General features: G+C 43.8%; 1 protein-coding gene across 10 annotated transcripts in view; it reads right to left on the reverse strand.

The window, feature by feature from the left end:
• The window catches only part of SPATS2L (spermatogenesis associated serine rich 2 like), a 151,379-nt gene that overhangs the window by 82,824 nt on the left and 41,133 nt on the right, over positions 1-27,422 (reverse strand). For 5 of the 10 annotated variants that reach the window (XM_027777539.2, XM_055811511.1, XM_027777537.2 and 2 more), the window contains exon 1: positions 2,225-2,378. The exons of 1 other annotated variant lie outside the window; for it this stretch is intronic. The gene's annotated coding sequence lies outside the window, so the exon portion shown is untranslated. Of the gene's footprint in view, positions 1-2,224; positions 2,381-2,872; positions 2,969-27,422 lie in introns of those variants that run through there. 4 more of the 10 variants (XM_055811505.1, XM_055811507.1, XM_055811509.1 and 1 more) reach the window with 3 other exon arrangements.

Genomic DNA, 27,422 nt, shown 5'->3' on the forward strand with positions numbered 1-27,422 from the left:
AACTTCCAAATGCGAAGCAGAGGCAAAGCAACGCTGCACCATCTTCTTGACGTTCAAGATGCTTAGAAGCAAACGGGGCAACGAGATGCGAACCGCACAGCCCCCTGCTGATGCCAGGGAAGTTCAGGGCCAAATACTTTGGTATAATAATGCTACAGAGTGTTCCTTTCAAACAACTATTAGCAGAGGAACCTGCCCAGTCTAAAATAAAAGGCACTCCACTATCAAAGTTAACTATTTCACTACAGTTCATTTTTTTTTACACAAAGGCGAAAACGGCAAGAAAGCTAGTGAAGCATCTAAGGAGGAAAGAAAACATGGAGGACAGAGGAGACAGTAGCACCAGCCATATTTTCCCAGAATAACATGGACAACAAAATCCTTAATATTAAATAAGAGTCAACTACAATTAACAGTAAGTTATTTTTCTTCCCTTGATCTTTGAGCAAAGCCTCACTGCCCCTGGGTCTTCTGCTCCAAATTGTACGCAGCTTTACTTTTATCCTCTGGTGCACAGTGAAAAGCGGAGTTCGACCTTTCCTTCAGATTTGTAAAGCACCACACCAGATTGTTTTGAGGAAAAAAAAATAAATGAGGATTTTTTTTTTTTTGTCATCTGCATGACTAGCATTACTTAACAGTGTCCAAAGGCCTCCAAGACATGGGCCCTGAAAAAATACTAGGAAATACAGGCCCTAGAATGACAACATAGGCAATGTGTGTAGTCAAAAAGAAACTCATATATAACAGCTTGGGGTAATTAATACCAAATACAGGTCAACTACAACTGCAGATGGGCACAGCTTTAGCACTTCCACCATTGCTAGAAGTCAAAGAAAATACAAAAGAGACCGCAGGGCATTAGGATCTTGTTGTGCTTTCTATTAAAAATAGGCCCAAACTGATTTCAGTTCCAGACAGGTTATTTCCTTAAAACCTGGGAAACGGCACGAAGGTGACCTGACATTGCCTCATTTCCACTTCTTTGAGCAAGCACTGGATAAGAATAATTGATCTAGATTCAGAACCAAACCTCCCTCAAGACAGAAAGTACTCAGAAATGCCTGTGTTCAATTTTTAGGCTCGTTACTGTTATGTCAGACAAAAAAAGCAACTCTCAAGCACATGTTGCTTCTCAGGCCTCTGCCTGGGCATAAGGACTGTGGAAACAGACCCTTCACTTAAGGATAACCCTCAGAACATTTTGAAGGGTACTCAATTTATTTAATCTTAATCATAATACTTTTTTCTTACACAGTACATTTCCCAGAGCTGTGACCTTACCTCCATAGGTATTTATACAGCACCTGACACAGTACAAGGCTTATCTTGATTGGTGTCTCATTACATTTAACAGATCCTGCTGTGTTCCTAAAGGGCCAAACTCCTTCAGCTCCCACAACACAGCTAGTTGGAGAACACTCGCAGTCTAGTGGCAGCATTCAGCTCCAGCAGGCTGTGATGGTGCCTCATAAAATTCATCAACTTGTTCTGACCTGGAAATCGTTCTGCATTTACAGGGTTTGACTGCATTCCCAGAAACAACTGTGGCAAGGGCACAGTGTCCTGCTCCCAGCAGACTCTAGTTAGCGGCATTCAACACGTTACTGCCCTGCATTTCTTTCATGGCCAGTGCAAATACACTCCTAGTTAACCCTGACATTCTGCATGCAGCAGTCTTTTCTACTTTCCGAGTAGAAAGCTTTTAGTTTACCTTTCTTGAATGATCACATTCTGGAAAATGTGTTAAGAACACATCAGGAACTCAAAGAAACAGAAGACAGACGCTTTAGACTGGTAATTCAAGTTTATAAGTTAACGGAAAAGAATTCCTGTGGAAAATCGTTAGTCGCCTTGTAGCACAATTTCAAGCTGGAAACAACCAAATCGGTCCAGGGGAATGTGACCTGGAATGAAGCAGATGGGTTTACCTGTGGTGCCTCTTGGCTCTCCTAAAGAAAATAAATCTGGTAGCGCAAGCGATTCACATCTCAGGATGATAAGGCTAAGGGTGGGGAAGAAGCTTGCACTATTCATTTACAGGCCAACAAAGGAAGCATTGCATTCTGACAGAGAATAAAAGAAAATTGCCAGCTGCCACTGCTTATCAACGAATTCCACACCTAATGATTAAGTTTTTCATCCACAGCAGAAAAAAGGACGACAAACGTTAAAAAAACCACCAAAGCAACCAAAAACCGCACCAAACCCAAACCAAGCCTACCTCCCGGGCGGTCTTTTACCTTGGTGCAGATAAAAGCCCAGCCTCAGCCGGCTGTGTTCGTGCGGAGAGGGCAGCCGGGGCACGGCGCCCCCGCCCCGCCGCGCAGCAGTACGCTCGCGCCGGTCACCGCGCTTCGCGGCACGGCAGGGGCCACGGCCGCCGTCCCGCCACCGCCGCGCGCCCGGGGACGGGGGGGGGGGAGGGGGGAGCCCGCTCGCTCCCCGCCCGCCGGCCACTCCCCGCCTGCCCGCCCGCTCCCTACGCGCCGCTCGCTCCCCGCCCGCCGGCCGCTCCGCGTTGGCGGCCCGGGCTGTTACCGGCTAGCCCAGCGCAGCCCCGCTCCGGCTCCGGCGGCGCCCGCGCGCTGCCGGGGCGGCGGGAATAGGGCGAGCCGCGGCCAGCGGCTCCCGCTGCTGGCAGAGCCGGTCCCGGCGCACGCTGGGCCGCCCGCCGCCCGCGCACCGCCGCGGGGCAGGGGGGCGCCTGCCTCCGCCCGCAGACGGGGGCCGGCGCCGGGACCCAAGCCGCGGGAGCAGCGGCGAGGCGAGGCGCCGCGCGCCACCACAGGAGCCTGCCCCGCTCCCCGCCGCCCGCGGGCGGGAAAGTCGCGGCGGGCCGCCCCCGGCCCCGGGCACGGCGGCGCCTCACCTGGTGGCCGCAGCGAGCCGAGCCGCGCCACGGCAGAGGCCGGGAGGAGGCTCCGGGGCGCGGCGGCCGGCGCCGAGGGCGCGGCTTGTAGCGGCGCCGCCCGCGAGCGGGGACACGCCTCGCGCTCCTCCCCTGCACGCGCGCGCCGCCCCGGGCCCGCGTCGGCAGCGGCCGCCCGCGCCCCGCCCGCGGCAGGCGAGAGGGTGCCCCGCGCCGGGGGTGCCGCGGCGACGGGCGGCACGGGGCTCACCTGCGCGCGGGCCTCCCCCCCGCGGCGGGGCCGGGGCCGGGCCGGGGCATCGCGGCCTGCGCGCTCCGGCGGCCGCCGCCTTTACCGGGCACCTGCCCGCCCCGGGGCGCCGCCCGGCCGGGCCCTCCCGAGCCGCGGAGCGAGCTGCGGCAGCTAGCGCACCGCCCGTCGCCCCACGCCTCGCCTCTCCGCCGGCCGCACCAGCCGCTGGCGCGGGGGCCTGGGACCCACCGCCGCCCCCCGGACGCCCGCGCCTCGGCTCCCAGAGCAGCCCCCCCCCACCCCGTCAGGCACGACGGGGAGGCGGCGCGCGGTCCTCTCCGCCGCCAGCCACGGCTGCCCGCGCCGCGGCGTGGCAACGCTCCCCGCTCCGACCTGCGGCGGGCCCGTACGCACGGCAGCGACCGGGCGGGCCGCGCCCCGGGCCGGCGGCGGGGCGGCCGCAGCCACCGCCGTGCCCGCCGCCACCAAAGCCGGGGGCGCCGGTGGGATACGCAGCCTTACGGCCGGGCCGCGGGCTCGGAACCGGCGCTGCAGCTGGCGGCGTGCCCGCAGAGCTGCCCGCGTCGGCAGTACGCTCGGCGTGCCCGGGCTTGTGCGCCGCCCTGCACCCCCGGCGGGCGGGCTGGAGCCCACGGCAGCGGCGCCATACGGTCACGGAACAAGGGTGCCGGTGTGAGCCGTGGGCCTGAGACCCATCGAAGGAACACGTGGAAACACGTGGGGTGAAAGGCTCTGACGGCCTTACAAATTGTATTCGGGTGGGGGAGGGCAGGGAGAACGAGAACGTGGGGAAAAGAAGAATGAAGAAGGATCCTGCTGGTTAGCTCACGCACGAACTGTATGTGCTCAGCCAAAGGTCACTCCTTATATTTTCTCTTTAATTTCAGTGGCGGTAGACGGTATATGAAGAACAATCTAAAAATAAGAATGGCCAGAAATAGATTAGGTTTTTGTGTGACAGTGTAGTGGGAAGAAAAGCCTGAGCTGCAACTTCATTTGGTGTCTTTTTAAAAAGTAGTGACTTGGAGAAAGTTAATTAAGATGCATGGTAAACTTACTTAGAAAAGTTAAACAAAAATTAAGTGGTCTACGCGTTACATACTTTCTAATATAGGTTTTGCACCCTGTGTACACTGAAGTTAATTCCTGGGGTTTTTTTCACCCACCACTGTTGGCAAGAAACGGTGTATTTGGACAGTCTTGAGGGTGAACTGGCTGGGTACTAAACACAAGTGAGGAATACACAGAGTACTGGGCTGAGCTGCGAACAGAGAAGGCCTAGCAGTTTTGGGAAGCCTGCAGGTGGACGCAAAAGCCAACACAAGGAAACTGCCATCCACAGCAACTGAAAGGCAGAAGCTGGAATGGGAGCGCAGGCGGGATCGCCCGCGTTCTGCAGCAGGGACCGTGAATGGCTGCCTCAGGCTAACCGTCGGGAAACAGGAGCCTCTCATACAGACACTAATGCAACATCTGCCAACTTTTTTCTGTGGAATAAAGGGCCAATACCCAGAAGCTGATCTCCAGTCAAGGTGCCACAGATTCTACATCAGTGTTGAAGGAGTTCTAGCATTACTTCACCAGCTTTTTAATTTTTGCAACAAATGTGCAAATCTGCATTGACTTGCAGTATATTTGGCTGTATGCTGAGTCTACATGTTCAAAAGAGGACAGTAGCTGCCCTGAGTTTAGTTCCCATCCCCTGTTTATGCCAAATAGCAGTATGAATCTTACGAACACACGTTGCACTGTTTTGTTCCTCTGTAGAGGTTATTCTTTGATAAAGGTAACAGGATAACCAACAGCAATTAAACATCCCAGCTGGAACCTTTGGATTATATTAGAAGTGAGATGGTCTGGTCAGAGCACTGACTTTGGATTTTGCATTAAATCCTCAGTTCGCAGTATTTCCTATACAACTGTGGTCATATTTCTGATGTGGCCCAGACAGCTCATTTAATTTCTCTGGGCCTCAGTTTCCCATTTGCAAAGGAAGAAAGGAATCTCCAAATCTCAGTGTATATGACAAAAATTATGAGACTGTACAGTTACACCTGGACTATGTAGTAACTTAGGCAGTAAAGGTGCCTTAATGATTTCCTGCTCTCTTGGAGCCTCCTTGTCTCCATCCTGGCACTCTTAATCTGTTACTCTACTCAGTTTGTGAAGCTTCCCTGCAGACCAGACCCCTGAAATGGTCTGGACTAAAAATACTGCCCTCCTTTTCTTTACAGATTTTTAAACTGAGATCCAGTTGATATATTGAAGCTCTGGCAGCTGGGTGACCTGTCACGAAAAGGACCTTGAAAAGTGACGTGTTATACTCTGACATCAGATAACGAGCTGCAGTAATCCAGAGCGATGTTGCAACACAACCTTTGTAAATTCATTGTTTCTGGAGGGGAAGAGCACGCTGTCACATGCAATAGGGGTTTGTATCTTGTGCCACTTGATTACTGTGAGGGCTAGGGATGGAACAAGAACCAACCGAACGCAAAGGTAATAAAATATATGCCCCTGTAACTGCTCTGTCTCCTTGCTTCTTCAAACACCTGCTGCTCCCATGAGACTGACAGGCTCTAGAGCTTCAGTTGCATCAGCAACACCATGTCCTGGGCTGCTTCTCAGCAGTCAGCTTCACAGACTACCCGAAGCAGATCACTGCCATTTTTCCTGGCTTACAGATAAGAGACAGCAGCACAGAAAGAAATAGTGCAGAGAACTTCCCAGCTGCAGAAATAAGACAGTTTTCTGAGTCCTGCCCAAGACTAGCTACAAAGTCTCACCTCCTGCTATTTGGTGAGGGCCATTGCCCCACCAGAGGGATTGGGTGCCATGTACAGCAAGGGGACTGGAGACAACGGAGCAGGGAGGAGAGGGGTCTGGAGGGGAGCTGAGGTGTGTCTCTCTAAGCATGTTATTTGTTTGTTGGTTTCAATACCAGGATCAGTGATTGAAAGTTTGTTAATTGGCAACCCTGGCACAGAACTGTTTCTGGCTAGCAACAGGGAGAAATTGACTCAACACAGAAATCTGGAAATAAACTGGTACAGTCACAGTGGGCTGGCAACAGATCTGAGGATGAAGATACAGAAAAAGGCAAATTACATAGCTCACATTGTACAGCAGTTGCTAATCTGGGGCATAAACGGAACACAGCTCTTTTGAGCCAGGAGAAGGACTAATAATAACATTTTATCCTGGCTTTTGTTAAGGACAGTCAAAAACTGCAATGTTAATGGAAAGAAGTTCAAAGAGAGGCACCAGAAGTGATTAACAGGGATATGTCTTCAGGAGACAGATGTTTACATGCTCGGCTTAGGAGAATGCTGCCAAGCACGGAAAAGACAGAAGGTCCTTCCAGGGGACCTGTGTGGAGTCATAATGAGCATTATATAGAGTATCAACATGGAAAGATGAAAAAGAAGATTCATGATAACTATAAAAAATTCTGACAGTCAGTCACAATGGAGCAGACACCTAGAGAGGCTACATGTTACAACCTGCATATTATCAGCAGGAAGTTGCATTCAACATTCAGAAAACTTTTAGAAATAGAAAAGCTCCTGCATTTGCATGTGTGATCCCAAGCAAAAAAACCCAAGGAAGACAGCTTTTTTTGGCTTTCAAAGCTACAGGTCAAATTCAGAAAGGATAATTCACAACCCACACATAATTTAATGGCCATTATGTTTGCTCAGACAAGGTCTGAATTTGATTAAACGGTTACGAGCATGAGCCTATATACTCTCTCTATATATATAAAAAACTGTTTTGCAATGAAATTATTTATATCAAAGACAATTTCAACTGCTGCTCTGAGATCTCACATTTGGTTAAAAATACAATGTCCTCACATGACTGTGATAGTCAAAGTACAATATTCTAAGAAATATTTTTATTTTTACTTTTTTTAAGATTGGCAAACAGGACGGTTAAAACCTTCACAGAAACACACAGTTGAAAGAAGAGCATGAGCATTTTCTGATTCCAGAAGCAATGCAGCTGTATCTTGTGCTGTCTAACATTTCAAAGTGAGTGGACTTGCGCAGAGAGTGGTAAACACTTAAGAATGACTGAAGTTCAAAAACAAAAAGAAACCTTGAGCTCGCTCTTGTAGTAATGGGAAAGAAGTGAGGGAAAGCTTGGCAAAAATCAGCATAATAGTAGGCTTATTGTTGAATCTGAAAGCTTCATTTTCCAGCAGTGTCCCTTTTCTGGGAAGCTGCACAACCACTCTGAAAGCACTTTCTATAGAGATGATAAATCTATGGTGGAGATTTATGCACATTCACATTAAGTCAGGAAATCACTAATGAAAAGGATAATTATATAGAGAGACAAAAACCTAGAAGAAAAATTACCAAAAGCCCCCAAAACAAACACAGCTAACAATACACCGCGATATATCAGGTCCTGGGATTCTGACGCTGACTTTGGCAACTATTCTTGCCCAAGCAACATACAGGGTGAGCAACCTCATCCTGTTCCTCACTGTGGTTCCCAGGGCTCCAGAGGGGCACTCTGTGCAGCAGCACATTCTGGGCTGTAGCACAGCGGGTGAACAAATGAGGCCTAATATCTTTGGTCCTCCCATCTTAGGTGTTTCTTTTTGCACAAGCCATTAATTCATCAATACGCAGAAAGGCATAGGAAGAAAAAATATTCTATACTTCTACATGGGATGGTTTGAGACCACAGCCTTCCTGCTCCTGTGGGGGCATCCAAAAAGGAGGAGAAAGATACAGAGACACCAGCCAACCCCCAAAAAAGGCTGTAGTTGGCTGGAAGAGTTTCTGACAATGACTTGCAGGTCCAGGCTGCTGAAGCTGTTTTAATTTAATGTCCAGGGCTGTTGAAGCTGTGTTAGTGCTCGTCTTTTGACGACTCTCACTATGCATTCAGGGTGCTGGTGTGTGCTCTGCGCTAAAGAAACCGCTGCAGAGGTACCTCCCGTAGTCAGCAGCAGTGGCAGACTTCTGCTCTGTAGCTGGACTAGACCTTGGGCTGAAGAGGGTAGTCTCACTGTTTAGCTTTAGGCATCCAGCCCGGGTGCCTAAGCCAGCAGCCTGGGTCCCTAGGTTGTCAGGGAAGCTGTTGGTGTCCCTCTGACTCTACGGGAGCCTTTAGCCCCATCATCACCGGAGTTATGCGCCTGAAATTAGACTGTGAAAAACCCCGTTGCAGGGGTGACAGTCACAGTGGTACTTGTTACTTTACTGCAGCACCTGCCCATAAGGAAAACTGCGCTCAGCAGCCCGGAGACACTCTGCCACTGTCCGCCTCCAGCAGCTTACTGCTTTGTGTCCACCCCCAAAATTCCAGCAACGAAAGAACAGGGAACATCCATTAGCTGCTAGCACTAGCAGATTGCTGTCCTCGGTCTGGACTCAATACTGTGAGCAGAAAATATGATGGTCCATAAGCTAGATAAGAGCTTTTGGACCATAAGCTAGATAAGAACTTTTGGACATTAGTCTCCATTTTATAACCAACAGTCCAATCTTTCCAGGCACACACAAGTGAGGTGCTGTAAGAGCTGGCTCTTTTGACACAGAGGTCACTTCTCCCCTTTCGGCTTTACAAGATGTACAGCCAACTCAGAGTGTTGATGGTAAAGCAAAGGCGCTGACTGAACAAAGTATAGTGAAAAGGCCCTTCTCTTTCACATTACTGCAGCTCTAAAACATGCAAACACAGTACTGCATCATAGTCCAGTGAGCAAACTACTCCAGCTTTGCAGATATGGCATAAAAATGCTGCAAGTCTGTAAGAATCTAATTTGTGCACCATGATTTTTTAATTAACTTACTAAATCTTGTCCCACTTCTCTCAAGTGGATTCAGTCCTAGTGCCTGATTAATCTCATGTGGGAGCTAAGGACAGATGCAGATGACAAAACTTGACATCTAAAAGATGCAGATCTGCTTCCAAGTTTTTCAGTGCAAGATGATCCATAGTAGAAACTATTTACAACCCTTTCTCCAACATCGCTGGACAAAAAAAAAAAAAAGTTCCACAAAAAGTGTGGCAATTCCAGTTTCTACATAAGAGTTCTGTCCTAGGCAGTGACAAAACTCATACTTCAGCCCTTGCCCTCTTCTCCTTTCTACTAACAAGAATAATTTACAACAGTTTGAAGTTTTTTCCACAGGGGCTGGGTGAGTTTATAGATGGTAATCTAGTTTTATGTTACTAGTAAGCCAGGCTCAATTCAAACAATAGTCTTGAGGTAAAAAGCACCATACCCTTTACTAATCATACAAATCAAGGCAATTTCCCTTAAACACTGAATCTGATACCAAAGTATTCCACTGCCATTTGGAAATGTATCAGAGTTTAACTAACACACTGGTGTAAAGAACAAATGTGTGTAACTGGGAACAATGCAAAGTAAGGACTACGCTCAAGGGCTGGCTTTGCATATGGACATTTCTCTGGTCTCCTTCACATCAAAAAAAGTTGCCTGCATAAGAAGGTCACAGCCAGAAGGAAAAACAGAAGAGCACAAAGATTCAGTGCTCTGGAGTGTGCTTTCAAAATCTGGAATTCAGCATGAAACTTCTCTGGGAAGTAATGTAAATAGTGGAATTGGCACATTTAAGTTATGATTTAACTACCGGAGTCAGGAGTTTGGCAGTTGAGTTTAGTGTTCTTGATACAGTGACATATCTGACAGTATTTGAAGAAATGGCTGGCCAACAGGCAGAAACATGTAATCAAGTTGGAAAAAACAATAAACACAATGATTACAGCTTTAGTGTTGTTACCAGCACACAGGGAATTAAAGGAAAGTAGTCAAAAATAGGTAATAATGACAGGAAAAACTAAAAGGCATCAAAAAACCAAGGGGTAACAAGGTTTGATCAATCAGCAGTGTGCTTTAGAAGTACAATGATGGTAACAGAAAATATGCCAGCAGTGTGATTCAGAAATCACCAAGGTAACTTAAGGTTTAATTCGGAATGATGCCAAGCACAGATTTGGTTTGTCTATGAAAAGACTCAAGTAAAGCTTAGTGTGGTAGAATCCAAATTCCTCAAAAGCAAAAGGAGAGTGTCCCCATGCCACCTCTTTTTAACAGGCAGAGAAAGTGCTTCACCCATGGCTGCACAGGAGGGCTGTGTGAGAACTGACAACTGAACAGAGCCCTCCAGCAGGACCCTACCTTATGGTAGCTGCTGAAAGTTACCCTAAAATTAAACCTGCTTCCAATAGCACTCTGGTTAAAACAAGAACAAAATCTGTCTAGGTGCAATTACTTAATTTAATGAACAAACAGAGCTTGCTACTTTCAAAGACCAGTGAGGACAGATAAGAGAAAACAGAGCTGACATTAAAAGAACAGAAGACAAAAGTGAAAAAGGGAAATATATACATATATATGTATATATATACACACATATACTACTAAAAGAAAAAAAACCCAGCTTTGGGGTCATCCTTTATACAAGTGCCCTACTCCATGTAACAGGATTCAGACAACAGTTCTGTAGTCACAGTCCCCAAATCTTCCAGGATGTAATGAACATGGCCCATTTGTGACCTATTTTATTATATAAGAATATCATTAGTAATTAAAATGCTTAGACTGGCTTCAAAATTTTCTGTGAAAGATATCATTATTCTACGCCAGAGCACTTCTCCCTGAAGGATATGTAAGGAGTTAACTCACATAGATGCATATTGTTACTTACCAGCACTTCACTGCCATTACCATGACAGCAAGGCAAAGACCATTTTGTTCTGCCCCATTCCTCCCTCAGTAGAACTGCCAGTTGACTTCCAAATTCAGAATCTTAACAGAAGATAATGTTTGAGGCCAGATTTTGCATTGGTCCTAAAGGCTCAATCTGATACGAAATCTGATGAAAAGGAAAGGCGGAACAAAAGGCTGTCCTTCTCATAAGGCTAATGGAATGCTAAGTGGCTGATTACACTGTTCCCAGCACAACATGTATAAAAAGATAAACAAAACTCAGAGCAAACATTTGCTGGGGTGAAATATGCCAAAAAACTACCTGTAACTTCTCCTGTTGCTCACAGACAAGCGCAGGGATCAGCGTGTTTTGCTGCTGCCCACAGGACGTGTCTGTCTGTCTGACAAGAAAGAGCATGGTACTGTGAAATGACAGTAGGTTCAGCAGGGAAGTGTGTAAAACAGTAAGTGGAGTGCACCGAAGGAGTAGTGAGGAACACGTAACATGCCAGCTGTCATTATACTTCTGATCCGCATATCCAATAGATTATAAATATTAATATGACAACTGGTGCAGGAGGCGGCTGCTAGGGCATCAGGATTGCATTTTCTGATTATACTCTGACACTCTGCACAGGGTTCATGTCTAACAAATAAAGAGCAGAGAGAGAGAACGCTACAGACAAATAACGTAAGGAGTACAACCACCTCCTAGCTCGTTCAGGCTCTACCTGGCTCTACCAAAGCTGCATGAGTAAAACTACTGACACAAGTTCTCCCACCATTCCTGGATAGAAAAAGATAGGAGGGGGAAGAGAAGTCAGGAGAGCAAGGCTCATGAAACAGAACTCCAGCACAAACAGGCTGGAAAAAACTGGAAGGGAAGGATGAGAAGACAGAGAGGATGCAGGGGAAGCAGAATGCAGCAGGCCTGTCCTGGAAAAGAGGTTCACTCTGGGGGTGTGAGTATCATGAAAGATCCAGATGGTGTCTACTCAACAGTGTAGTTTGCTTCTATAGCTTGGAGGACACAGTCACCTGGACAACCTGTTCCCTCTTGTAAAACTTGTTATGTCATGCGAGTCTATCCTGCTGAGCTGACCACAAAACAACAATGTACCTAACTGTTCCCCCCATTATGTCATGACCACTATATAAGCTGTATTTTGTCTACAGCAAAGTAAGAGTTAATTTCCCCACAGCAACAGAGGCAGACAGAGAGAGTCTGAGAAAGAAAGGGGTAAAGGAGAGAGAGTGAGGCTGCAACAGTTATGCCATTTGATTCCCAGCTTTAAATAAACTCTTTGAAGTAGAATGGATTTTTTTTATGTCATAAAAGCTGCTTTTCAGTATGCATCATTGTTTATGGCTTCAAAAATTACTCCACTTGAACTCTGAACTTGATATTCAGCATTGAAAGAAATAGTGGAACATTCCTGTGCATACCCCACCATTCTCACAGCTCCCATGCCCACCCAACACTTACTAGCTGCAGCAGTAATAAGTGTTACATGAACAGCTGACATTGTTTTTTGCAGGCACAGTTCAGAAACATTACCTTGATCCCTACAAACCACGAGCTGAATGGCATAGCTCCACAATTGGAAAGTCTGAATTAACTACAGAAAAAAATAATGTACCATCTTTGTGAACTTCACTTGTCAGAAAGGTCTTCAGGAGCCGCATAAGGGAATATACCATGTGAACAAATAAACACTGTAGATGCTGAGCCAGGTTTCAAAGCACTCTCTTCTCTTCTGTCACCCTGCACCTCATGAAATTACACTGTAAATATCAAGCAGAAGTGCAAATGACTTTCTAAACTGAGAGTAAGTTTGCACTTACCTGAGGAAGTCTGGCAACTTGGCCAATCAAATTCACTTAATCTATTTATTTGTTAAAAACAGGAAGTTGAAGAAGAGGAGGTGTGCCTAACGGAGCTGTCAACATGGTGGGTAACGTCTACAGAGAACAATGGGAGAACCTCATTGTTATTTTCCACTGTGCGGATCTTGTTTCAGTATTTAAAGGGTTCACCCTTGCCACCTGTGGGATCTCCAGGACTTTGTAGATTTGACAGCACTTAAATCTATGACAGAATTCCCCAAGTTTTATCTTCCCCATGAGAAATAAAAAGGTCTGTGTTTACTGTATACATCAATGGATGATGAAGGGGACCTCACTGAATGCCTGCTGTGTATTTGTGTTTCTGTAAGTAACAGCTGTAAATTAAGGACTGAAAACTTGACTACATGTAATACCAAACCCTAAGTCCCAGAAGTACTGAGCTGTAACAGAACAGGCTAGGAAGCAGTTGTTAATTTTATGTAAAGGAACAGCTGCACTTCCAGGAGCAAAGCCCCAAGCAACAAAAGGCGATGAAGAAAAGACAAGCCTATACATGTTTCCTCTAAAATGGCTCTATGAAGGGAAGAAACCACCAGATTTAGAATAAAATCTAAGGTAGGACTTAAAGGTACAGTAAAATGCAGTTCTGGTACTCGTTCCAAGGATACCAACAACTGGCTACAATCCCCTTATCAAAGTGTTGCTATTAACAAGACAGAAAGTTACATGGTGGTCAAGTAAGATGAAATGCTGGCACTCAGCCAAAAGTGGGTTCAGGAAGATATCATTTGTCATGCTCAGCATTCATTGCTGTCGCAAAGCTGCTCTGAGATCAAAATCCTGATTCTAATCCATCAAACCAATAACTACAGCGAGTCGAATGGCTGAGCAATTGTGATGACACAGCCGGCTGCAGGGATGGTGCTAGGAATTAGTATGTGAACCTGCTATCAGCATGTAGAAAGCTTTAGACAAAGGGAAAAGCAGCATGGTAACTGCTAACAAACACAACACAGGAATGGTATCTAAAGGGTCATCAAAAACAAACCCAGTCATGTCGTGCTGATTTCTGAAGCAGAAATGTTGACGCCTGTTGCTCACAATTTAAATGAGGCGTGCCCACACGTCTTTTTACCTGGTATGGGCAGAAAAACTCGGCTCTCTTCCCAGCTGACATCAGTCCAGGTCCACACTGAGCAATGTGCGTGCCTTTCCTGTCTCTGCCCCTGGTGCCTTCATGGGAACCAGCCTCCCGCAGCCACAGTGCCAGGGGATGTGCAGGGTGGGAGCGTCGGCAGAAGGAATCAGCGTGCTGGGCAAGTCTAACTAACCTGAAATGGCCTTAGCAGGTGGGCAGGAAGAATACCACTGTCACGCAAAACTGCCTCTGCCTGGGGCCATCGCTAGCACTTTGGCCGTGTCCTGCCTATCAGACAGGGTGTGAGCGAGCTGTGCCGGCTGTCTATGCAAAAGCAGGCTGTCACTTCTGCCTCCATGACAGCAGGATCAAGCTGACATTCAGGGAGACCAACCAAACCCTGCTCAGCTTGCTCTGGTATGTCACCTCAGAGAAGCCTCCAATGTGACCAAAATTCAGCAACAGTGTCCCCTGCTTGGGTTCGTGCTTCCTACTGCCTTTGTCACTCTGACCCTTCACCTCCCGTCCATGGGATTCTTGGCTTTAGTGTGCATTTTTTTTCATCTAAATATAGCATCTCTTCAGCCGTTTTGTCTCTCTACTATAACCTTGGCTGCCTTTAATGGATCCTGCATGAAATTAGGCCTAGTTTGCATTCTAATCAACTTTGGTGACTTATGCTTTTAATTAGTCCTTAATATTCCTCCAGCCTGTGTGGATGCTGCATTATGAAGAACCCTTTCTACATGTCATTGTGGTTTCAACTTGAGGGAAAAATATATTTCCCAAATAGTATGGATACAAGGAATATATGTGATTTATCATAAACCACTATGATTTTATTCTCTCCAGCTGGAGCAGCAGACGTGTTAATAATGTTTTTCCAATTGAAAAAGCACCACGTGATTTATTATTTGATGAGGAACAGGAGTCCGACAAGGCCCCTACTTGGATACAACCTCTACGGGATTCTCAACATATTGTAAATTGCTGGATTGAGCAACTCCTCTCCAAAACCACAGTGGGCCTCTGACTGCCTTGCATGCAAAGAATTAACAGGTTAATTGACCAAATCATGCTCACTTCAATAGTCCCTTTGTGTTCAAGATCTGACCCACAGAAGAGCTCTGAAAGTTTAGAGCACAGTGTAAGTGGTAAGTATAACCAGGTCACATTTTGAGGTTCAGAATCAGTTGTTACTTAAAGTTTATTCAGGCAGACTTCCATTAAAGTAGAATACTGAATCAAAAACTCAGTAAAGGATCTCCAAATTTTGCCCATTATTAATCATTTGATGTATCCATTAAATGTAATGTTCTCTGACATTTTTTACTTTTGCCTGAATAAATGTCATTCCATATAAAAGACATTCAACTGTCACTTAAAAAATGTGATTTCTTCCTGGCCGACCTGCTCATCTGACAGTTGAATGAACCAAGAAGTTTCCATGAGGGCTCTTGAAACAATCTTTCATTACAGTTATATTTATTGCCAGTTTCTGACTGCTTGTATTTAATAATAATTTGAATGATCACTCAAGAAATGAGGTCTGGAAAAACACGTATCCCAAGAATATTAACTGCACATAAACCAGCAACTTTTTTTAAGACATCAAGTTTTTTTCCCATCGTATCAGACATATGGTACCGAAATTCAATATACTTGCAAGTGGTTCAGAGCAGTGGGAGATCTCTTCATACTGGTAAGAGCAGTTCTCTCAGAATTTCACATCTCCTGCAAAATATGTTTTGTTAAAGCATTTGTTTCCCACTTGATATTTGGAAAAGGAGAGTTAAGAGGTAAGCAGGGCAGTAAAATTTTGAACCTATCATCTAAAACATGAAAACAATACAGGAAAACCCATGGGCCACCAGGATTTCATCTTCTGTGCACTGGCAACCTGGCAGTTCGCAACACCAGAACTAAAAGTATATTTGTCAGCCTCATAGTTTTCAGATATTATTTGCTTGGTAAAGTAAAGCATGCTAATTTCTAGAATTTAAAGATGAAGAGACTCACCTCCTGTCAGTTGAGGAAGTGATATTTCAGCCAAAGAGCACTTGAACTTCTCAGCATCAGTACTACAGGGTCAGATCACAGGTCTGATCTCAGCGTTGCATCTCTCAGAGTCAGTCAGCAGCTGATGCTTAAGAAAGAGCATGACAAGACAGAAAGTGCACAGTGTGGCTTCTCCACTGAACTTTCCCAGCTTCCAGAAAGATGCATCTCGGGCACCTTTCTTCTGGCATGGTGGGAGTTATCAGGATCAAGAACTCAATCTTGCAGGGTTTGAACACAGGAAATGCTGAGCAGCACTGGAGTGTGTCACCTTTGATGGGTGACGACTCCCAAAGTCCAAATAGTTGCCTGGATCAAGGCCAGGCTCCTCAGCCCTTTGCAGAATTGAAAGATTACAGTTTGACAGACACTGGGAGGAGGAGGAGGAGGTCATTTTCTCAGTCTTGGCTGGTTTTGCGCTGAGGCTGCCACAGTTTGAAAGAAGGCAAGCCTAAATTGTGTTATGTTCTCAGTGTTTACAAAAGCCGTCTTTACTCCAAGGTATATTCTGGAGTAACATTGGGCCAGACTCCAGAGATCTTACTCATTCTACTTCTGCAGACTTCAAAGAACTTTAACAAGATTTTATGCAAGCATTATAATATTTCAGCCTAAGGTAACTGAAGCTCACAAGGAAAACTTACTTTCTGTTCGATTGTAGGAAAGGAAATAACCCAGCTTCTTAGATGGAACCTAACCCCTGTGAAGGCAACTGACTTCAGTAAGGGAGAATTTTATCCCCAGTTCCTGAACACACTAAAAATATAATAATTTCTGAATAATTATCTCTTGCATTGTTTCTTGGTATGCAGGTTTGAGAGACCAAAAGAAGTCTGCGATTCAGAGCTTTCTGCAAACAAGAAAATACATGTTTTTAAAGCTATCAGTGAAATGAATCAGAAAAATATTGCCCAGAGTGTGAGATAAAAGAAGGGGAGAAATACTTTTCTATACTTTTCTATATTAACGTAAAATATGTAAACACAGAATGAAAGAGAAAAAAAAAGAAGTTACGACTATTACATACTCAAATTCCAGGGAAAGAGCCAAATGTAGCAGGTTTGGCTTTTCCTCATAGACAGAGCAGAAATATTTCATAATTATTTGCAATATATACAAAAAATAGACAACTTATAAAGCCAAATTATGTAAATCAAATACAGAGCTGCTCTCAGCAAGCTCACTGTTACCCACAGATTTCAGTGAAAGCAACTTGTACCAGTGTAAAGTTACCTCCATTTACAAAATCCTTGTCCTGACAATCTTTTCTTTTGCTTTACAAAAGCTGACAGTTTTGCCATTTGCACAAAGTAGGAACATTTCCTGTTTGCTGCATAGGAACGGAAGCAAGAAATCATGTAAGTGCCAGTCAGCTCTCCTATCTGAAACACTGGGAAAATATATTACAATAACTCAGCACAGTCTAGACAAGCTCAGCACTGTCTACCTCAAACACTGTGATCCAGGCACATCCAAAAGCATGAGATTGTCTTTGAACCGTAACATCTTTAAAAACCTTTCAGGTTTTTTGAGTCTTTGCTGTGATTCAAACACTCCCATGATGAATAATTTTTTCTACTAGTTTAGAAAACTCAGGAGCAACATTTCACCAGATCATATGCTGCCAAGGAGCTAGAACCTGAAGAAAAACATACTACATTGCAAAAATCAAAATAAAATCATGAGAGTGAACAGTCATTCATTTCAGGAAAAACTCAACTGAACGGGGCTGGGGCGGGGGGGGGGAAGCTTCCCTAACCTTAGCATCCAGAACATTAAGAAAATTAGAAAACTAGAAGTTTCATATTCTTGTTATTACTTGAACATTGACAAGCTTAAGATTCAGCTTTCCACAAGAGCAAAGATGGGAATAATCTCGCCTGTACCGTAGCGTTAAAAGCCACAGCAGTATGACGAAAGAGATGGGAGGCAGAAGGGACTCCCACAACAGTCCCAGTCTATCCTGGCAGCTGTATCTGTTCAACACTGCTGAGGAGAGTTCCTCAGCCTCTTTGAATACTTTGGCATTTCAAAGCCTGTATAGTCAGAAGATGTTTCCTTGTATCAAACTTGTTTTCCTTGCTGTAAATTAAACTAATTTCCCCATGTCTGGTAGAAGTACGACTTATCACTGTTCTTCTGATAACAAGTTTTGTATTTTAGTTTCTATCCTCACTTAGCTTTTTCTTTTTTATACTGGAGTCCCTTTCCCTCACTTTGTCTCATAAGCTGTATTTTCTTAGCTTTCATTGTTATCCCAGCTTCCCCAGGCTCAGGTTCTTTGTACAGTTCTCACAAAACCTGGTCACCTACTTTATATACACCCCCAAAAGTATGTGTATAAACAGTACCACACAGCAAATCAATCAAAAAAGAATACATTACAGTTCAATATATTTATATTAAATTGTCAGTCAACAGTCTCATCACTGCCAAGAGGTGCACGATCCCTCCACAATGATCGTTGCCTCGTCCTGTGGTATTTTTTCCAATTACATTTGGCATAGGCACTTTATTGATGTCTATTCTGTAATGCATCTTCCACATCTAAGACAAGATAGAAAAACCCACTCATAATATCACTAGCAGCTTTGAATTTTAAACATTTCAGAGTTACTGGAATGTTTTATTTTCCTATAAAGGTGATGAAATTTGGAACAAATGTAAACGTGTTCTCCTCAGAGAGAAGTCCTGAGCCACGGATGCCAAGGAAAGGAAAAGAGATCAAAAGACTTCCTTTCCACAGATCCAACAAGTATTTGCAATATCTTCCAACTAATGCAGGTGAAGGGGGTGAATTGTATGACTCACTTCAGTCCCTGTGAAAACAAAGGTTTTTAACCTTAAGACATGAAAAGAAAGGCAGAAAAGCTGTAGGGGAGATTGTAACTGACTGAGAAGCAAGAATCAGCCATTTATTCGGGGGCCAGGAGGAACATCTGAAGCTGGCCAAGGAGACCTTGGCACCATAATAGGTATGAGTGGGTCAATGCAAGGTCGGGGTTGTTCCCACAGGCAAATAAGGGTTAGAAAGGTTCCTTAGCACGGCGACTTAGCGAGTGAAATTGGTGTCCGGCTGCTCAAACAAAGAACCTGAATTAATTGCTGTGCAAAGATGACAATGGATGTGGGCTTTCAATTTTAATAAAGACATTGGGAAACCGAAGGAGTTAAGGGTGTTCCAGTCGTGGGGAAATATGACAGCAAAGGCTAAAGTTTCTCACAAACACCCCAAGAAAAACACAAAAGTATATGCAAACACACAGTGACACAAGGTCTAGAGCTAGATACTATATACAGCAATTTGATTAAAAACCAGACACACCTTGTCTGCTAGTAAACTGTAATGGGGATACAGCACTGCCCCAGAATCTCATAATAATGGTCTTGACCGTTGGCATGGAGTGAACACGTTCTCTGGACCTGCAAGTCCATGATGTGCCAAGACAGGGGCAGATGTCTGTCTTAATGGAGATCAACTGGAGCTATTGGGTGCACAAGCAATCATAAATAAGATTTAAAAGACATTTAGGGACCAAATAAAACAAAGAAGGCTAGGTTACTAGTTTTTCTAGTTACATGGCCATAAATGAATAGTCTTAAAGAACCAGTGAAGAGCTAACATATGTACCAAGAACAAAGCCAGGCTAAGGAAAACAGATTTTCTGGTAACGTAAGAAAATATAGGTCCCAGTGTGCTATTGGTAAACAGAATAGAAATAACAACATGACAAGTGAATAGGCCAAGGAGCTGCAGCAGCAACGAAATGTGGTGATCACCTAAGGAAAACTAAGTATTCAATATCTCCACAGTGAGAAAATGATCCCAAAGCAAAAACAAAATCGGAGTATGTAAACTAGATTATACAAAGGTCAACTGAAAAAATGTAGTACGAGTTGCGGTTGTGCTGGGCCTGGCTGGGATGGAGTTAACTTTCTTCATGGCAGCACATACGGTGCTGTGTTTCAGATCTGTGGCAACTGCAGCGCTGATAACAGGCGGGTGTTTTGGCTGCTGCTGCACGGCACCTGCACAGTGCCAAGGCTGCCTGCTTCCCACTGCACCCGCAGCCCGGTGGCCGAGGGGGGGGCGAGAGGCTGGGGGGGGCACAGCTGGGAGACCTGACCCAGGCGGGCCAAGGGATATTCCATGACACATACGCTCACGCTCAGCAATAAACACTGGGCTAGAGGAAGACAGAGACGACGTTTTTTGTTGCCAGGGTGGCGGTTTGGAGACTGGCTGAGCATCGGTTTGCCTGTGGGAGGTGGTGTGCCATCTCCTTTGCTTCGCTCTTTTTTTTCTCTCCTGGGCCCTGCCTTTTCCTCTCCCAGTAAACTGTTCTATCAAAACTCATGACTTCTCTTCATTCGGCCCTTCCTGTTTTCCCCCTGCTGCGGGGAGCTGGTGAGGGGAGCGAGCGAGCAGCTGTGTGGGTGCCTGGCTGCTGACTGGGGTCAGATGCTGGTTATAAGATAAGGCACTTTATTTGGTATTGTGCTTTAAGAGAGCTCACCTGGCATTAAACATAAATAAATAAATAAGTCTATTGCAGTGTTTGCATTTACTCCAACTACTCAGACTTGCAACCACTATCACAGGCGGAACAGAACCTGCCTGTATTTTCCTCACCCAGTTCAAGAATCTTTTAACATTCAATACTGCAGAGTTTTTGGAGCACTTTACCTACACATATGCCTATTATAAAACCCTAAGACATAAATGAACAAACCAAATTATTCTCCGGTTATTTAATTCTCCAGAAAATTAATGAAAATATCACCCATGTCGAAGGAAATTACAAATATGGAAAGACTAATAAAATATCTCATCAACTAAGCTCATGTCCTTGAAATGCAAGCAATAGAGTTCTTTACCATGACCCAGTCGGAGGAATAACATTTATAGCGTGACATGGGCCGCAGCCATCAGGGGCATTTTATTTAGTGCTCAGAAGGAAGAAAGAAGAGTGTTTATTCTTTAAACAGATAAATATTTGGCTATAAAAAGGGAAAGCAAGCAAGCCGGTGTGGAAGAATTAAGAAGGGGGGAAAAGGTACCTCAGATAAACCCTTTAAATGGTAGGGGGCTGAGAAGCAATGCATCTGTTTCACCATTTTTTTGTATACAATACTTTCCAAAAAATCCAAGTGAAAAGATATAACATCATAGATTTCATTTCAGCAACTGACTTCAAGCCAGTAATGCAGGTCCCATACGCTGGGCACCCTGGGCCAGCCTCCAGCTGCTTGCTGAATGCAGCGGACGGAGGCTGGTGGTCAGTTCTGCAGTGCATCAGAAAGCCCATTTCACACTCAGATCGTACGTCGCCAGCTCCTGAAGAACAAACAAGAGTTCTCCCATTCCTACTTTGGTTAGCTGAGCAGCTGGTTGCACCGGAGACCTGATAAAAATGCAATTTCTTACATCCTGCAGCTGGAGGGTTTAGGAGTATATAACCTAATCTTAAAAAGCTTATGTAACGATTGATTTTGCCATCTACATTCTAATGATTTTTAAATCCCGTTAATCTCTGGGACTTAAAGTGATGGACCTCACTGCCAAAGGTCACTATATATTACACAAAAGCATATTTATTTCAACCAGTTTAAAATATCTGTATTTCAGTCTCCTCAGATAACTATAGTTCTATTCTTTTATTTTAGAGAATAGGCAAATTCTAAAAATAATATTTAAAAACCCAATATCATGCTGAATTCCTTGGCACAGGAAGAAATCCTGGGTATTACACTAGACTCTGTCCAGAGAAATAGGAAAGTGTTTGCATTTGCAACTCCGTGCTCTGTTCTGGCACACTGGATCTGAGTTTCATTTCCAAGAAAGTTAAACTGCAGAGCTGACAGACTGTCTGTGCCTGAGTCTTATCCTGATTTACCCTTTTTAAGCCGTTCATTATTTCTGCAGAATGCAAAGGCAAATATACAAGTGAAGTCTAATCCATCCATTCCTCAAACACCAATTTCAATGCAACAGAAGTTCTAATTGAATTAGTGATGGCCGCCTAAGTAGCCTAATGGGCACAAGTTAGAAATAACTCATACTTGTGCTAAATAAAACCGAGCTTCTAGCTTGGCATTGATGAATTTTCCAGGGAAACAAGGTTTATTTGGTTTGTGATTTCTGATACAGAGCAGGCGCTACACTGTCCATTTTTGACACAATGGTGGAACTCGAACTACTACCCCTTACTTTCAAAGTTTCCCCTCACCTGGCTTGCCTGGCAATGTTATAGAGGTTTTCTCTTCTGGTTTTGTTGAATTATCAGCCAAACTGCAGAAGCATTTTTCTAAAACAAAGCTCTACTAAAAGTTAGCTTCTCTAGCAAAACTCATTTGTGCTTATATCATCTTTCCTTGCAAACCTCTATATAAATATTAGACAGAGACAATTACTGTCCATATGTTTACTGTGATTCAAGAACACAGTGAAGAACAGGACCTGGGAATCCTTGCTTGCTGTCAAAATTAGACATTTTTAGAGAATGGAGTCAGTCCTTTCACTTGAATGCATATGTGTTACATCGAAATCCAGGACATATATATTTAATAGTGAGATTGTGTAAGAGAAAAGATTTTATTTTATTTTTAAATACATAGGAGTGGTAACAGATTTGATTAGGAGAGGACGCTAGAGATAATGGTTTCTTGGCTTCTGGCTGGGTCAACATACCACAGGAGTGTGTGTGCTTACTTTTCCACCATGACCAATGAAAGGGTCACAGGCATGAGATTTAACCACATCTTCTCCCAGAGATCCTCCACTAATCATGATTATAAATTCATGAGTTCATGATAAGCGTCTTTTTGTTCAGTCAGATTTTTTCTCCTCCTTGTTGAATTAAAGCATAATTACTTGCATTATGCCACTTCTGACAGTGTAAGATGATTAGCTTGTGAAGCATTGATTAGTTTGGGGCTGTTTTAGTAGAAAATTATGAATTATAATGGAATGTGCAGATAAGCTTGGAGAGGTACTTATGATATGAACCAAATTAATTTAATATATAAATATATATATAATTCAAAATGAGAATACTTCATAATTGCAGTCTATTATAGATAGAAAGATTATGGATGAATATAGATATGAAAGATTATGTTACTCTCATATCCAAGCAACTCACATAATTTCATAACTAGTATATCTTTCTATTTCCTGGTACAGCAACTTTGTGTCACAAAGGGTCCCTCCCTCCTCCCGCACACTCCAGCTCCTAGTGATGAACTCACTGTGTACCTGGCTGATGGGAGAACACCATAATGTTTGTGAACACTTTGGCAGAACTGCTTACCGGTAGGCTAATTTATGGCATGCACACCGTGCATGTCAATGCAGACCAAACTCAAACCAGAAAATTTTGCATTCCATATCTGGCTGCTATGCTCACTGAACCACTGGTGCTTGCAGGCCAGGGCACAATGGGTGGGCTAACCATAGCTCAGTGGGATATTTTCTGCAAGTCCTATTGGGTAATGAGACTTTGGAACAGAAAAACAGAGTCATAGCAAATGATTTTAGTGCCTTTTCAGCAAGGTTTTGACTGTATTGCAGTACTTCAATTTGTATTTGTGGGATGTTGGTTCTGCCTCTGCTGCAACATGGCATGTAATGCGCAGGTGGAAAAAAAGCACCAACTTACTTTCAGCCCGACACCATGAAATTGCTCTAGATTACTTCCAAGTGATTCAGCAAAAGTAAGTAGTTCAAAAATATTCCTTGGGCAAGACAGACTAAACCCCAGTGAAATTTGTCCATGAACAATTGCAAGGAAGGAATCAGCTTTGGAAGAAGTCATAGGACTCTTCACCTGGCTGAGGACTACTGCTGGAAGGCCCAATATTGCTGCTACGTCATTACAGCCAAGAGCAGAATCCCTTTGCCTACGCAGAGCTGCTTCCTTTGATGACAGAATCAGAAGTACCTTTCTTTGACTGCCGAACAAACTATCCATTGCTCACTGTTTCTCAAATTCCCACCCCACTCTTGCTTCAGGTATCAGACTCAGATTCGCAGGGTGCAATTTACAGTAGTGTAAGATGCTTGGTACTTCTTGTGGCATTACATGTTATTTCATGTGAATGTGAAATGACTTTACACCATGAGTAATGCTGGTAAAACAAGAATACACAATACCTGAATGACTTGCTGCTCCATAATTCCCACAGCACAGACTGAAGCTATTCACAGTGTAATGCCAGCGCAGTAAAACTGCTAAGAAGGAGGGGGGTGACAGAAGAACATACATACACAAGATAAAAGCAGGGTCTCTTCAATTAGAAAAATGTATTTTCTTATTATTCTTAAAATTAGTAACACCAAAGCCCAAATGGCTATGTAAAACATCACCAAACTGCAGCTCTGATGCTACTGGCCAGATCCTACACTGCATTGACGGATTGCATTAGTATGGAGAAGCACGTAGGAAAGCTTATGATCTCTCTACAGCATAAACACACAAATAGTGCAGGATCCCTACACAGTCAAGGGAGATGCCAGGAAATGTACCACTGACCTCCAGCTTACAAATGAAAGCCAGTGCAGGGATGGACTGCTGCTAACACCACCACTCCCAGCATCGTTCTGTCCATCTGTCCATCTGTCCATCTGTCCACGTTCTGGACAATCCACCTCTGTGAATCCTATGCAGATTCTTTACTCCTATCACCTCTTTTCTATAAACCTCAAGTTTGAGCAAGTGGAAGTATTAAGCAGCTGTCCTACGATGTGAGAGGAGTGAACTGAACTGAACTTAGGGAGTTACACTGACTAAAAGGGCCCAGCTCCTGTTTTCTCTGAAAGTTAAGCACTCATTTTTCTGCATGGCCTGGCAGATTAGTATGCTGGGTATGTAGAAATCCTACTAACACAAGTAGGAGAGTTCAGTTCTCAGCACCTTCCTTCACAGAGTAGCCCAGATATGAATACCATAATCTATTGCTAAGTACCCATTCTAGAAGACAAGGATCTATTTTTTTCCAGTGAAGCTGAAATTAATTTTACAGGATGTGATCCAACATTTTTTTCACGAGCCTACTCCCCTTAATAAACTGAATTACATGCTTTTGCTATTAGTATTAGGAGAAAAAAATACAATATCCTCTGAGAGAGAGTGTCAACTTGTGCAAAAGAATGCAGATGCACTGATGGTTTTGGAATGTGGTAGATTTACAGCAGCTGAACAATTGACTAGCCTCCAGCAAAACTGTTGCAAAGGTCACAGATAAACATATCAAAACCAGTACCAAACAATGCCTGCACCTCTGTTTTGAGCTACATTCCTCATAGCTGCTAAACTCACAGTAATCTACATTGTATTATGTAGCACAGATTATTACGAGTCTAGTGACTATGTACACACATACGGTGTAACCTTGGTTACATTACTGCTAAATCAGCCTTTTAGCTGGGTCTAAGATTAGATTACAAACTGCAGTTGAAAAATGTGTCATGAGATGGCTGGTTTACATTTACAGAAATCAGATTTGTCTTAACAGCCTTTTCCAACTATAGGTCATGATGTGGAATTGGAATGTTACACTTCTGAAGTGTTCTTCATCCATTTTTATTCTTTTTCACTAACAACATTTGTGAATTTCTTCTTTAAATTTGACAGCAGATAAATTATCTTTAAAATTGCCATACTTTCCAAGCACATGAATCGCACTTTTCCTATAGAAAATGTTCAGTAATTTCAAATGACTATGTAGCATTATGCATCAGAAATCAATGTGTAACCTGAGGTTCTTCCTTTTCCCCCTCATGTGTAAAACAACGAAGTCAGCTTTCAGCTTTATTGGAAAAATCTACTACTCCATTAGCATGTCAGTAAGAAAATTAATGTGTTGATCATCTATAAATTTAAGTTAGTTACTTTGGGCCTCATACAAATCATGCTACTGAACTGAGTGGACTTTGGATCACACCGTAAGCTTTCTTTAGTTTTCTACTGACTTAAAGTTATTTTCTAGTTCACACAAAATCTTCTGCATTTTTAAATGCCTTTGAGTATATTGCGTACAGAAACTAAAAGGATTGATTGCAGCATCATACTGCATACAGTTGTGAAGGAGATTTTATAGAGTAATGCAATCACATGATAACTAGTTAAGTCAGCCTCTCTCTGTCAGCACAATTATTCCCATTTCAAAGCATAAATTCCTTCTATGTTCTTATAACCTCAAATGGATTCCTGCTAAATGCCTTCCTCTTTTACTTCCCTAAATGGGCACATATTTTTCTTGCTACACTCACTGTCATAATATTCACAGCAGAGTGAGGGAAGTGTTTTGGGTTTTTTTAGTATTTGGTTTGAAATCCTCCTTGAAATTCCCTAAAAAACAGCGAAGGAACACTTCTCCCAAGCACCATATCCCGAGCAGAAGAAAAGTCTTGGGGTCAGAGGAAGAACGGTTCAGGCTTGATGGGCCTAATTTTTCAATGAATACCCTTATGGCCAGAGCAAGAGCCAAGAGCTCTGAAGGACCATCAACCTATCTTACTTAGTCACAAGGAATTCTGTGTGATGGACAACTTAAAATAAACGCACCAGAGAAAAGCACAATGCATATATCAGAAGGGCAAAATAACCAAGTATCTTACAGAGTCCTACAGCACAGACCTGCAGCAGCAGCTTTGGTAGAGATTATTCACCTTGGAATTCAATACTTTGGGCCTTGGTATGTAAAAGAGCCCTTTGTCCTTCAGCAAGTTTTGAGGGTTATCTGAAGGACACATTCTTCTCTGCTATTTTTAAGAATCCTATGCTAGTTACACATCCTGTTCTCAGTTCTTTAGAAGAAGCAAAGATAGTCTTAGTTCAGTCTGTTCACAGCTACCCCAACAGAGGACAGACAGTGCACACCACCTACCAATCTTTGAACAGTTTTCAGTTCAGCAATGGGCTCCTCTGTGCTTATTGTTAAAGGAGATTGTCAATCAAAGGCAGCATTCTTAAGTCTTACCAGTTACTCCAACTCTATTTTAACTGATCATCCTCTGTCCTTACATGTCATTTCACCATCAACAGCACAACCCTTCAATCCAGAGGAAGATTAGTACTCAAAGGACATCAGTGTGTTAATTTCTCTTCAGTACGTTCCATCAGTGAGCTAGTTTGCCTGTCTACCACACAATACCTGGTCAGGGAAACCATGACAAATGCAGCCCCATAGCTTCAAAGCACACATAAAGCCATCTAAGTAAATACAGATATGATACGATAAACATTTAGCAGGAAATGTACATTACTGCCAGGGTACATGGTCCTAGTGAGGCGCATTGCCAAATGTGTATGGATAATTTTTTGCACACTTACGTGGTCATTGAGATGCTGTATATACCCTTGCAACAACATCCATATACTTGGCATATCTCAACATATATATATCTTTTACAAGCCTTGGAAAACCAGAAATAGAAAATTAATTACTGACATGTACTAGGTCTCCTATTCGCTCCTGTAACCCTCATTCCTTATCCTTAAAGATGAAATCATGGACTGTTGATAACAAAACAAGAAGAGTTCACATGGCA

The sequence above is a fragment of the Falco peregrinus genome, chromosome 8 (genome assembly GCF_023634155.1).
Source record: "Falco peregrinus isolate bFalPer1 chromosome 8, bFalPer1.pri, whole genome shotgun sequence".
NCBI classification, from domain to species: domain Eukaryota; kingdom Metazoa; phylum Chordata; class Aves; order Falconiformes; family Falconidae; genus Falco; species Falco peregrinus.